The 9920-nt window shown below is 42.0% G+C and overlaps 1 pseudogene; it reads left to right on the top strand.

Moving 5' to 3' along the window:
• Positions 1 to 7194: 7194 nt before the first annotated feature.
• Positions 7195 to 9433, top strand: LOC115667566 (F-box protein PP2-B11-like; annotated as a pseudogene).
• Positions 9434 to 9920: the final 487 nt, after the last annotated feature.

The raw sequence follows: 9920 nt of genomic DNA, 5'->3' as shown, positions 1-9920 counted from the left end.
GACAAGCTCGCCGGAGGCTGGCGAAGCTTGTTCTCGCCAATCTGGCGAGGCCGAGGCCTCGCCGGCCTCAGGCGAGGCTCCGGCCTCAGGCGAGGCTCCGGCCTCAGGCGAGGCTCCGGCCTCAGGCGAGGCTCCGGCCTCAGGCGAGGCTCCGGCCTCAGGCGAGGCTCCGGCCTCAGGCGAGGCTCCAGCCTCGCCGATCTGGCGAGACTCGAGCTCGCCGTCCTCAGGCGAGCTCGACCTCGCCGGAGCTGGCGAGGTGGAGCCTCGCCCAAGGCCGGCGAAGCTCGAGCTCGCTAGCCTCGGGCGAACTCGACCTCGCCCGAGGCTAGCGAGCTCGAGCTTCGCCGGCCTCGGGCGAGGCTCCACCTCGCCGGATCCGGCGAGGTCGAGCTCGCTAGCCTCGGGCGAACTCGACCTCGCCCGAGGCTAGCGAGCTCGAGCTCGCCGGCCTCGGGCGAGGCTCCACCTCGCCAGATCCGGCGAGGTCGAGCTCGCTAGCCTCGGGCGAACTCGACCTCGCCCGAGGCTAGCGAGCTCGAGCTTCGCCGGCCTCGGGCGAGGCTCCACCTCGCCAGATCCGGCGAGGTCGAGCTCGCCTTAGGCCGGCGAGCTCGAGTCTCGCCAGATCGGTGAGGCTGGAGCCTCGCCGGGATCGGGCGAGCCTCAAGGTCGCCAGAATCGGGAGAGCTCGAGGCTCGCCAGATCGGCGAGGCTCGAGCCTCGCCCAAGGCCGGCGAGCTCGAGCTTCGCCGGCCTCCGGCGAGGTCGTCCCGCCCCGGTGGCCGGTCGCCGTGGCCGACCACCGGCCGGAATAAAAAAAAAAAAAGAAAAAGAAAGAAGAGAAAAGAAAAAAGAAAAAATAAAAGAAAAAGAGAAAAAAAAATAATTAAAGAGGGAGAGAGTGTATGGATAGATCTAGTAGGTGGGTTGGACATGGGTTCCAAACTCAACCCATTTAGACCCATTTATCTTTAAGCTTTAAAATTTAAAACCCATTTAAGGTTGACTCTTTAAAATTAAAGTGACCCATATATGACCAATTTATTTAAATGGGTCATATATGGGTTTAAGACCCATTTTGACACCTCTACCTGGCCATCGTGCAGGGTCAAGGCGACATCCTCCAATGCCTTTCGAATTCGTGTCCAACTTGGAGGCTTTATTATGAAAAAGATTGCAAAAATTATTGACCAAGAAAAGAAAAAAAATATTAAAAAATTTGCAAAAATTGTTTATGTCAGCGCCGATCGTACCATGTAGGACGGCCGGCATCCACGTCGGCGATTTTTTGCCAAAATCAGTTGGAATGACTACATTAGCAAATCGTCAAAATGTTTAGGACTAAACTAGCTAAATTGAAAGGTTTGTGACTAAATTGATATCCTTTAGAATAACTTTAAGAATCTTTTTGGTAATTATGCCGAATTTTATACTTTTAAGGTTTTCTCTAACTTTGTCTCGAACTTCTATATATGTCAACTTATACCCTATTATTAGTACACATACTAACGTACGTATGGAATTAAATGTGGCATTTCTAAGTAAGTCATATATTGTGTAATGACTAGATATCGATCGAAAATCTATCGTTACATTCTCATTTTCCTTCACAAAAACACATGTTTCAATTCGATATAGGCTACGGAGCCGCTCCCACGTAACCTGCCGAATCTTGCATGAGCGGTAGAGATATGATTGAGGAGTCGAGCCAATATGGTGTCAAACCGGAGCTCGACTCACATACTAGATGCTCGAAACTCTACACCCGAGCTTTGATTACGTCAAGTCCTGAGTTTCTTTCTTCGTTTGATTTTTAATCAGGGTTTTGTTTTTTCATTGCAAAGTATCAGAAGGATATAACTCAAGACTTGCTTCTTTCTACCAAAACCAAGAAGGGCTCATCTCTTGCGCGTTACGACTTAAGCAGCTTAAAATTTTATGTGTGTTGATTTTGGTCCCATCATAATCCACATGATATGAGAGTGGTCTTAAGTCAAAATTTTAGGATCCTTAGGCCAAATCACAACCTAAGCGTGGGAATTTCCGCTTGGAGTTTGATGAAAATGATGTGAATTCAGCTATATTTAATGTAGGGCGAAGCCGCGACGACCCTCATATATATATGCATTATAAATTCTCGAGATCGGTTCACAAATATATGTTAATTGATTGTTGCGACGACTTAGACATATAGACTTATTAAACAACTACATCTCAAAGAGCTAGAGCAAGCATAAACAATCGACTTGTTCCCTCGATCTTCTCAAGAAAGTTAGAGAAAGCCAAGGCGGGGAAGAGAAATTCAAAGAGGAACAAAAAAAGACGGCACTTGCAAGGTTGCTAGGATATTTTAATCTCTCAGATCATCTCTCTCGCAACCTGACAAGATTCTGGGAAAACCTCCCTAACCACAAAACCATCAATTTCTCGTCATTAATTAATTGATAAATGCAAATATTAATTTATTTCAGATAATGTTGATACAAGGGATATTTCATCGCCATCAACGGAATATGATCTATGTGTTTTACAGGTCGGATTGACCTCGATGAGGGATGGTACAAATTGATTGTGTAATCGAACAATTGCTTGTGTGACTTTCGTGTCATTACGGTATTATAGTTGTCAAAACGAGAGGATTCATGTGATAGCTTGATTTTTTTGGATAATTCGGCATACCAAAAGTTTGGAGAAACTCCCACCACATATTGTGGTATTCTTCCCAAAACCATATATTTTTTCTTTTTATCAAACTCCATATTTGACCGTGGGACAACTTTTTTTCCTATACGATGGATCTGCATAACAGAGCAGGATTATCTAAGTAAATCATTTTATTCTTCTTAGGCTTTCAAGAAATTATATTGTAATCTACCTGATGCCATTTACTTTTATACTGGTTTTGAATCACGCTCGATTCCGAGGTTCGTGGGCATCACGCTCTAGTTGTCATCCTAAATAATTAGTTTGCCGAACTTTCGCGCGTGTTTTTATCTTCCTTTTAAGACATATCAAGTCGCCGATTTGATTGAATATTACACATCACCCGTTTAACTTAATAAAACTCTAATCAACTTCACGCAGGCTATTGAGGAAACGTAATTTCATTAGATAGTTACGAAAATTAAACAATACCATGGAATATCAATTTTGGAGGATGGTGTTGGTACGTTTTGCAAGCAATATAAAAGGTGAAATGGAATTGAACCTTTTTGCAAACTTCCAACAAAGCAATTCACATCTTATCCCTTCATTAACTAAACTGAACTTATCGAATGATTTCGCGAACTGCCGGTCGTTTCAAATTAAGGATAATGATATGGGTAATCTTTAAATTTCTTTTTCAATATTTAATGCGGTAGCTAAAAATTCTCCCCGCAACTTTCAAACGCCTTCCTACAGTTGAAAAGTCTAAAACCGTGTGCTGGTGGCCTTTTTTGAGATGTATTACGAAAATTCGAGATTCGTGCACAGCAAATTAAACGGCATTCTCTTTCCATTGACGTTGACATAGACTTGACCAAAACTCGTGTACTTATTATTCCCTCCGCCTTGTCCCCAGAAAGCTAGGGAAAGCCAAGGCGAGCAAAAAAGAGAGAACGAAGAGGAAAAGGCAGATGGCAATCCCAAGTTTGCCCGGAGATGTGGTCGCTCAAATCGTCTCTTTCACCACACCACAAGATGCTTGTACCATGTCGTCCGTCTCTACCAACTTCAGATCGATTGCAGATTCGGATCTAGCGTGGGCTAATTTCTTGCCTCCTGGCTGCGAGGACTTGATCCCTCACGTATCACCCAAGAAGGCTCTCCATCGCCATCTCTGCCATCATCCGGTCCTGATCGATGGCCGGAACGTGGTAAAGCTCGTTTTTCTTTGCAACTTGTTTGCAACTTGCAAGTGATTGTGGGGGTTATATAGTGATTCAAACTAGGGGATTCATGTGATGGTTTTGATCTCCAGTGATTTTGCATATTTGACTGGGGTGTCAACGTTTCTTTTCCCTATAAGGTGAATCTGCATAATAGAGCGGGATTCCAAGAATACCTGGGTTATAATTTAGGCTCCGTTCATTTGGCGAAAAACGTTTTTCGTGGGAAAATATTTTCCTTCCCCCCTCACAAAATAGCCTAAGTCTACGGAAAATGATTTCCGCTTCTTCAAAAGCGGAAATCATTTTCCGGAGCTTCTTCTTCTTCTTCACTAAGGTCGCCGGCCGCCGCCGCCGGTCGCCGGTCACCGGCCGCCGGACGCTGATACGATGGATTTGCATAATAGAGTAGGATTATCTAAGTAAATCATTTTATTCTTCTTAGGCTTTCAAGAAAATTATATTATAATCTATTTGATGCCATTTAATTAACCTGATTTTGAATCACGCATGATTTCGTGGTACATGGGTCTCATGCTCTAGTTGTCGTCCCAAATAATTAGTTTGCTGAACTTTCGCCCGTGTCTTTATCTTTCTTTCAAGACATATCAAGTCGCCTATTTGATTGAATGTTACACATTCTCCGTTTAACTCAATAAAACCTAATTAACTTCAAGCAGCCTATGAGGAATTATAAATGTAATTTCATTAAATAGTTAGGAAAATTAAACAATACCATGGACTATCAATTTTGGACGAGGATGGTGCTGGTACGTTTACAAGCAATATCAATGGTGAAATGGCATTGAACCTTTTTGCAAACTTCCAACAAAGTAATTCACATTTTATCCCTTCATTAATTAAATTGAACTTATTGAATGATTTCGCAAACTACTAATCATTTCAAACAAGGGATAATGATATGGGTAGTCCCTAAACTTCTTTTTCATTATTAAATGTAATCCTTAAACTTCTTCTTTTTTTCAATCTAGCCTAACAACTTTCAAACATCCACCCAATACAGTCCTTCCTTCCATTAAAAACTCTAAAGCCGTGTGGCGGCCTTGAGATGTATTATGAAATCTCGAGATTGGTGCATGGCAAATTAAATAATATTCTTCCAATGACTTTTACATAGACTTGATCAACTACTGTACTTATTCCCTCTACCTAGTCGAGAAAGTTAGTGAAAGCCAAGGCAAGCAAGAGAAAACGAAGAGAAAAGCAGATGGCATTTTCAAGGTTGTCCAGAGATGCAGTCGCTCAAATCATCTCTTTCATCCCATGGGATAATTTTATCCGGATTATATCCCTCCTATATTCGTCTTTACCTTTCTTAGACATGCATCAAACACAAGATAAGATAAAATATATCATATCCTGAATTTTATCCCGACTATCAAACGTAGTCTCCGGGTTTTGCTTTCTAACGACGGCCCTCTTTTGGGCTCTGCTGGCTAAGTTCAACCTATGATATAAATAAAATTTCTTCACGACCAAGAAAAGAAAAAAAAAGATTCATTAATCCGCTTCCAATGACCTTGACATAGAGTCAAATTAAATACTCTACTTATTCCCTCGATCTCATCAAGAAAGTTAGCGAAAGCCAAGGCAAAGAAAGAGAGAACGAAGAGGAAAGAGAGTCAATTTTATCCGGATTATATCCCTCCTATATTCGTCTTTACCTTTCTTAGACATGCATCAAACACAAGATAAGATAAAATATATCATATTCTGAATTTTATCCCGACTATCAAACGTAGTCTCCGGGTTTTGCTTTCTAACGACGGCCCTCTTTTGGGCTCTGCTGGCTAAGTCCAACCTATGATATAAATAAAATTTCTTCACGACCAAGAAAAGAAAAAAAAAAGATTCATTAATCCGCTTCCAATGACCTTGACATAGAGTCAAATTAAATACTCTACTTATTCCCTCGATCTCATCAAGAAAGTTAGCGAAAGCCAAGGCAAAGAAAGAGAGAACGAAGAGGAAAGAGAGTCAATTTTATCCGAATTATATCCCTCCTATATTCGTCTTTACCTTTCTTAGACAGGCATCAAACACAAGATAAGATAAAATATATCATATCCTGAATTCTATCCCGACTATCAAACGTAGTCTCCGGGTTTTGCTTTCTAACGACGGCCCTCTTTTGGGCTCTGCTGGCTAAGTCCAACCTATGATATAAATAAAATTTCTTCACGACCAAGAAAAGAAAAAAAAAGATTCATTAATCCGCTTCCAATGACCTTGACATAGAGTCAAATTAAATACTCTACTTATTCCCTCGATCTCATCAAGAAAGTTAGCGAAAGCCAAGGCAAAGAAAGAGAGAACGAAGAGGAAAAGCAGATGGCGTTTTCGAGGTTGTCTGAAGATGTAATCGCTCAAATCATCTCTCTCACCACTCCACAAGATGCTTGTACCATGTCGTCCGTCTCTACCAACTTCAGATCGATTGCAGATTCAGATCAAGTGTGGGCTAATTTCTTGCCTCCTGGCTGCGAGAACTTGATCCCTCAAATATCACCGAAAAAGGCTCTCTATCGCCATCTCTGCAATCATCCAGTCCCGATCGATGGCCGGAACGTGGTAAGCTTGTTTTCGAGAAATTGGTGGCTCGTGTGCACCTAGCGTGTGATTGTTGGTTACTGTAGTCATTGAACTAGAGGATATATTCATGTGAGGTGGGTTTGATTTTGAATGATTTCGCATAGAAAAGTTTGGAGAAGTTTCTACCACGTATGATCTAAGTGGGTAATTCTATTCTTCTTTGGTTTCCCCGAGAATTGGAGTATAGTTTGACCGGTGCCATTTGATTTAATCAGCTATCAAAATAAAGGCCATGAAGTGGTTATATCTCAGATGAATTGAGCTATGTATTATTTCAAACATCATTGACCATGTAATAGATTTTAGCAGACATTTGAGAAATCTTATCTAGCTTAAGAAGAAGACTGATTGATGAATGTTGATGAGGCCTAGATCGAACCAGGATTCATACGAGAATATTCTCAAAATATAAGAAAGGGGTTTCGTCATTGAATTTCACTGGCGAAATTATCTTGTGTAACTTCTGTTTGATGGAATTGTAAAGTAAAATTGATTTGCATGTAGCATATCTCGATGTCGACATACCCTCATTTTTGTTCAATAGATAGAAAAGTTAAATAGTACCATGAAGTATATTCATATTGGATGTTGGTTGGTGTTTTTAAAAGTAAGATCAAGGGTGAAATTGAACTTATTTGCAACTTTCAAGCGAGTAATTTGTAAATTCTTTTACGTTTTTTTTTTGGTCTAAAAATTCTTTAATGTTGTCAAGTAGAGTCTTTCACCGGATAAGAAGAGTGGCAAGAAATGTTTATGTTGGGAGCAAGAGGAAAAATTACCAAAAAAGTCCTAAACTTTTTGTAATTGTGCCAATTCGATCATAAACCTTTTTTTTTAGTCAATTCAGTCCTAAACCTTTTGCAATTATGCAAATTCAGTCCATCCGGCCATTTTTGGCCGGCCGGCGCTGACGTGGCCGCCGGCCGGAGTCCTCGTGGCAATATTTTAATATTTTTTTTTTATTATTTTCGAATTTTTTTCCTTTTTTCTTTTTTTTTCTTTTCCTTTTCCCCCTGGCCTGTCCGGCCAAGGGGGAGGCTCCCCGGCGAGGGCCCAGCTCCGGCGAGGCGAGCTGGGCCCTCGCCACCGCTGGGTGAGCTCCGCCTCGCTGGAGCTGGGTGAGCTCGACTTGGCTGGGCGAGCTCCGCCCTCGCCCAGCCAAGGCGAGCTCCGCATCGCCGGAGCTGGGCGAGCTTGCCATGGCTGGGCGAAGGCCCAGCTCGCCTTGGCTGGGCGAGCTCCGCCCTCGCCGGAGCTGGGCGAGCTCTCCATGGCTAGGCGAGCTCCGCCTTGCCGGAGCTGGGCGAGGCTCGCCTAGCGGCGGTGAGGGCGGAGCTCGCCCAGCCATGGCGAGCTGGGCCCTCGCCGCCGGCCAGGCGAGCCTCGCCCGGCTCCGGTGAGGCGGAGCTCGCCCAACGGCGGCGAGGGCCCGGCTCGCCTCGCCGGAGCTGGGCCCTTGCCGGCGAGCCTCCCCCCTGGCCGGACAGGCCAGGGGGGAGAAGGAAAAGAAAAAAAAAAGAAAAAAGGAAAAAAAATTCGAAAATAATAAAAAAATATTAAAATATTGCCACGTGGACGCCGGCCGGCGCCACGTCAGCCGATCGGAGGCCACGTCAGCGCCGGCCGGCCAAAAGTGGCCGGATGGACTGAACTGACACAATTGCAAAAGGTTTAGGACTGAATTGGCCAAAAAAAAAAGGTTTAGGACTGAATTGGCACAATTGCAAAAGGTTTAGGACTTTTTTGGTAATTTTCCCGAGCAAGAGACCTAACAATCGCATGGGGAGATGACCGGAATTATTGGAAATGGATAGCGATGTCGGAATCCAAGTCTTGTATGCTTTCTCTTCTTATCTCCGTCAACTGACTAACTTAAATTAGTAAAAATGCACTTTCCAAGATACTTATAATTTACTTCGAAAGATGTTTCGGGACACTCTTCATTATACTTCTAAGGGATAATGACACAAATGATCCCTGAATTTTTGCTCAATGTATAATGTGGTTTCTAAATTTTTAATTTGTTCAATATGATCCATGAACTTTATCTCAGTATATAATGTGGTCCCTGAATTTTTAATTTATTCAATGTGGTTCCCAAACTTTTGAATTATATGAAAATATTCAATATTGTCCATTACTTCAAGTTTAGGAACAATATTGAATATTTTCATATGGTCTAGAGACTAAACTGAACATGTACTAAAAATCTAGGGACCACATTGGATAAATTAAAAGTTCAGGGACGATGTTGCACATTAGGTTAAATTTTAGGGATCACATTGAGTAAATTAGAAGTTTAGGGACCACATTGCACATTGGACGAAAGTTTAGTGACTATTTATGTCATTTTCCTTACTCATAATGATAAATTCTTGGGCAGGTTTAATGAAGCGGCTCAGCTCCGGTATGTGTGGTGGTTTTACATCATTGGAAGAATCAAGACCTTTATGCTCTCATCCTGAACAAATTATGCAGCTTATTTCGTATTCCAGTTCAAAGGCCACAAGGACGGATTTGATCGACCAGTAAAGTCGCACGTCTGTATCGACAACGACGACCTCGATGAAGGGCAATCCGTGACGCTGGATCCTAAAGAAGGCGAACCTAGTGCGATCCGCGAACGTGCAGATAGATGGATGGAGATCAAGATGGATGAGTTCTACAATAAAAATGGAGATGATGGAACACTGGTGTGTAGTCTCAGGGAGGCTGTCAGATGCAAGAGCGGTCTCATTGTTGAAGGGATCGAACTTAGACCTACTGAAATGCTATAGATCGCAAGACGAACATGCGTCTTTTTGTCACGTGGATGTGGTGATTGCTCGTTCTAGTCATTTAGGTGTGTGCTTGTATCGACGATATACACTGCCTGCGCTCGAATCCAAGCTAATCTATGTAAAGAATTCTAAATAATTACGCTAAAAATTTTGTCTTTTACTCTATTAGATCATTGAGTCATGGTTGCATACAGTTAGTGGGATGGGACATATTATGACCTTCAGTTATGTTGGAAATCTCATAATTTAGAGCAATTCGTACGCCTTCTTTTTTAAAATTTCTTTATTCTTTAAAGAAATTGCTTGGAAGTTTCTTAAGAGTCGTTTCATGCATATAGTAATATCCGAAAATTTATTAATTTTAAATGTGGTCTAAAGCTTTTTCTAAAGGAAAGTAAGTCTAAATGTATTTTAGGAACTAAGTTTTTCGCATGGATTAGTAATTTTCTTTATTTGAAGCGTAAGTTGGTGATCAGTATTTTGCCACCATTTTTAGTAATTTTCTTTGAGTTAATAAGAAACTTTTTCTATTAAAAAAGTCATTTCTTCTATTTGTTAATTTTTTCATATTAGAAAATTTGCTTACCTCTTTGAAATTGGGCATCAAGACACAACTTCGTCTGTCAAGTGAAAATGATGAGTTGTGTCTGATGAA

This window comes from Syzygium oleosum, unplaced genomic scaffold, assembly GCF_021117445.2.
Source record: "Syzygium oleosum isolate NSW1041296 unplaced genomic scaffold, Sole_v2.1 Sole_v2.01, whole genome shotgun sequence".
NCBI classification, from domain to species: domain Eukaryota; kingdom Viridiplantae; phylum Streptophyta; class Magnoliopsida; order Myrtales; family Myrtaceae; genus Syzygium; species Syzygium oleosum.
This window is presented reverse-complemented; position numbering and strand designations above follow the sequence as displayed.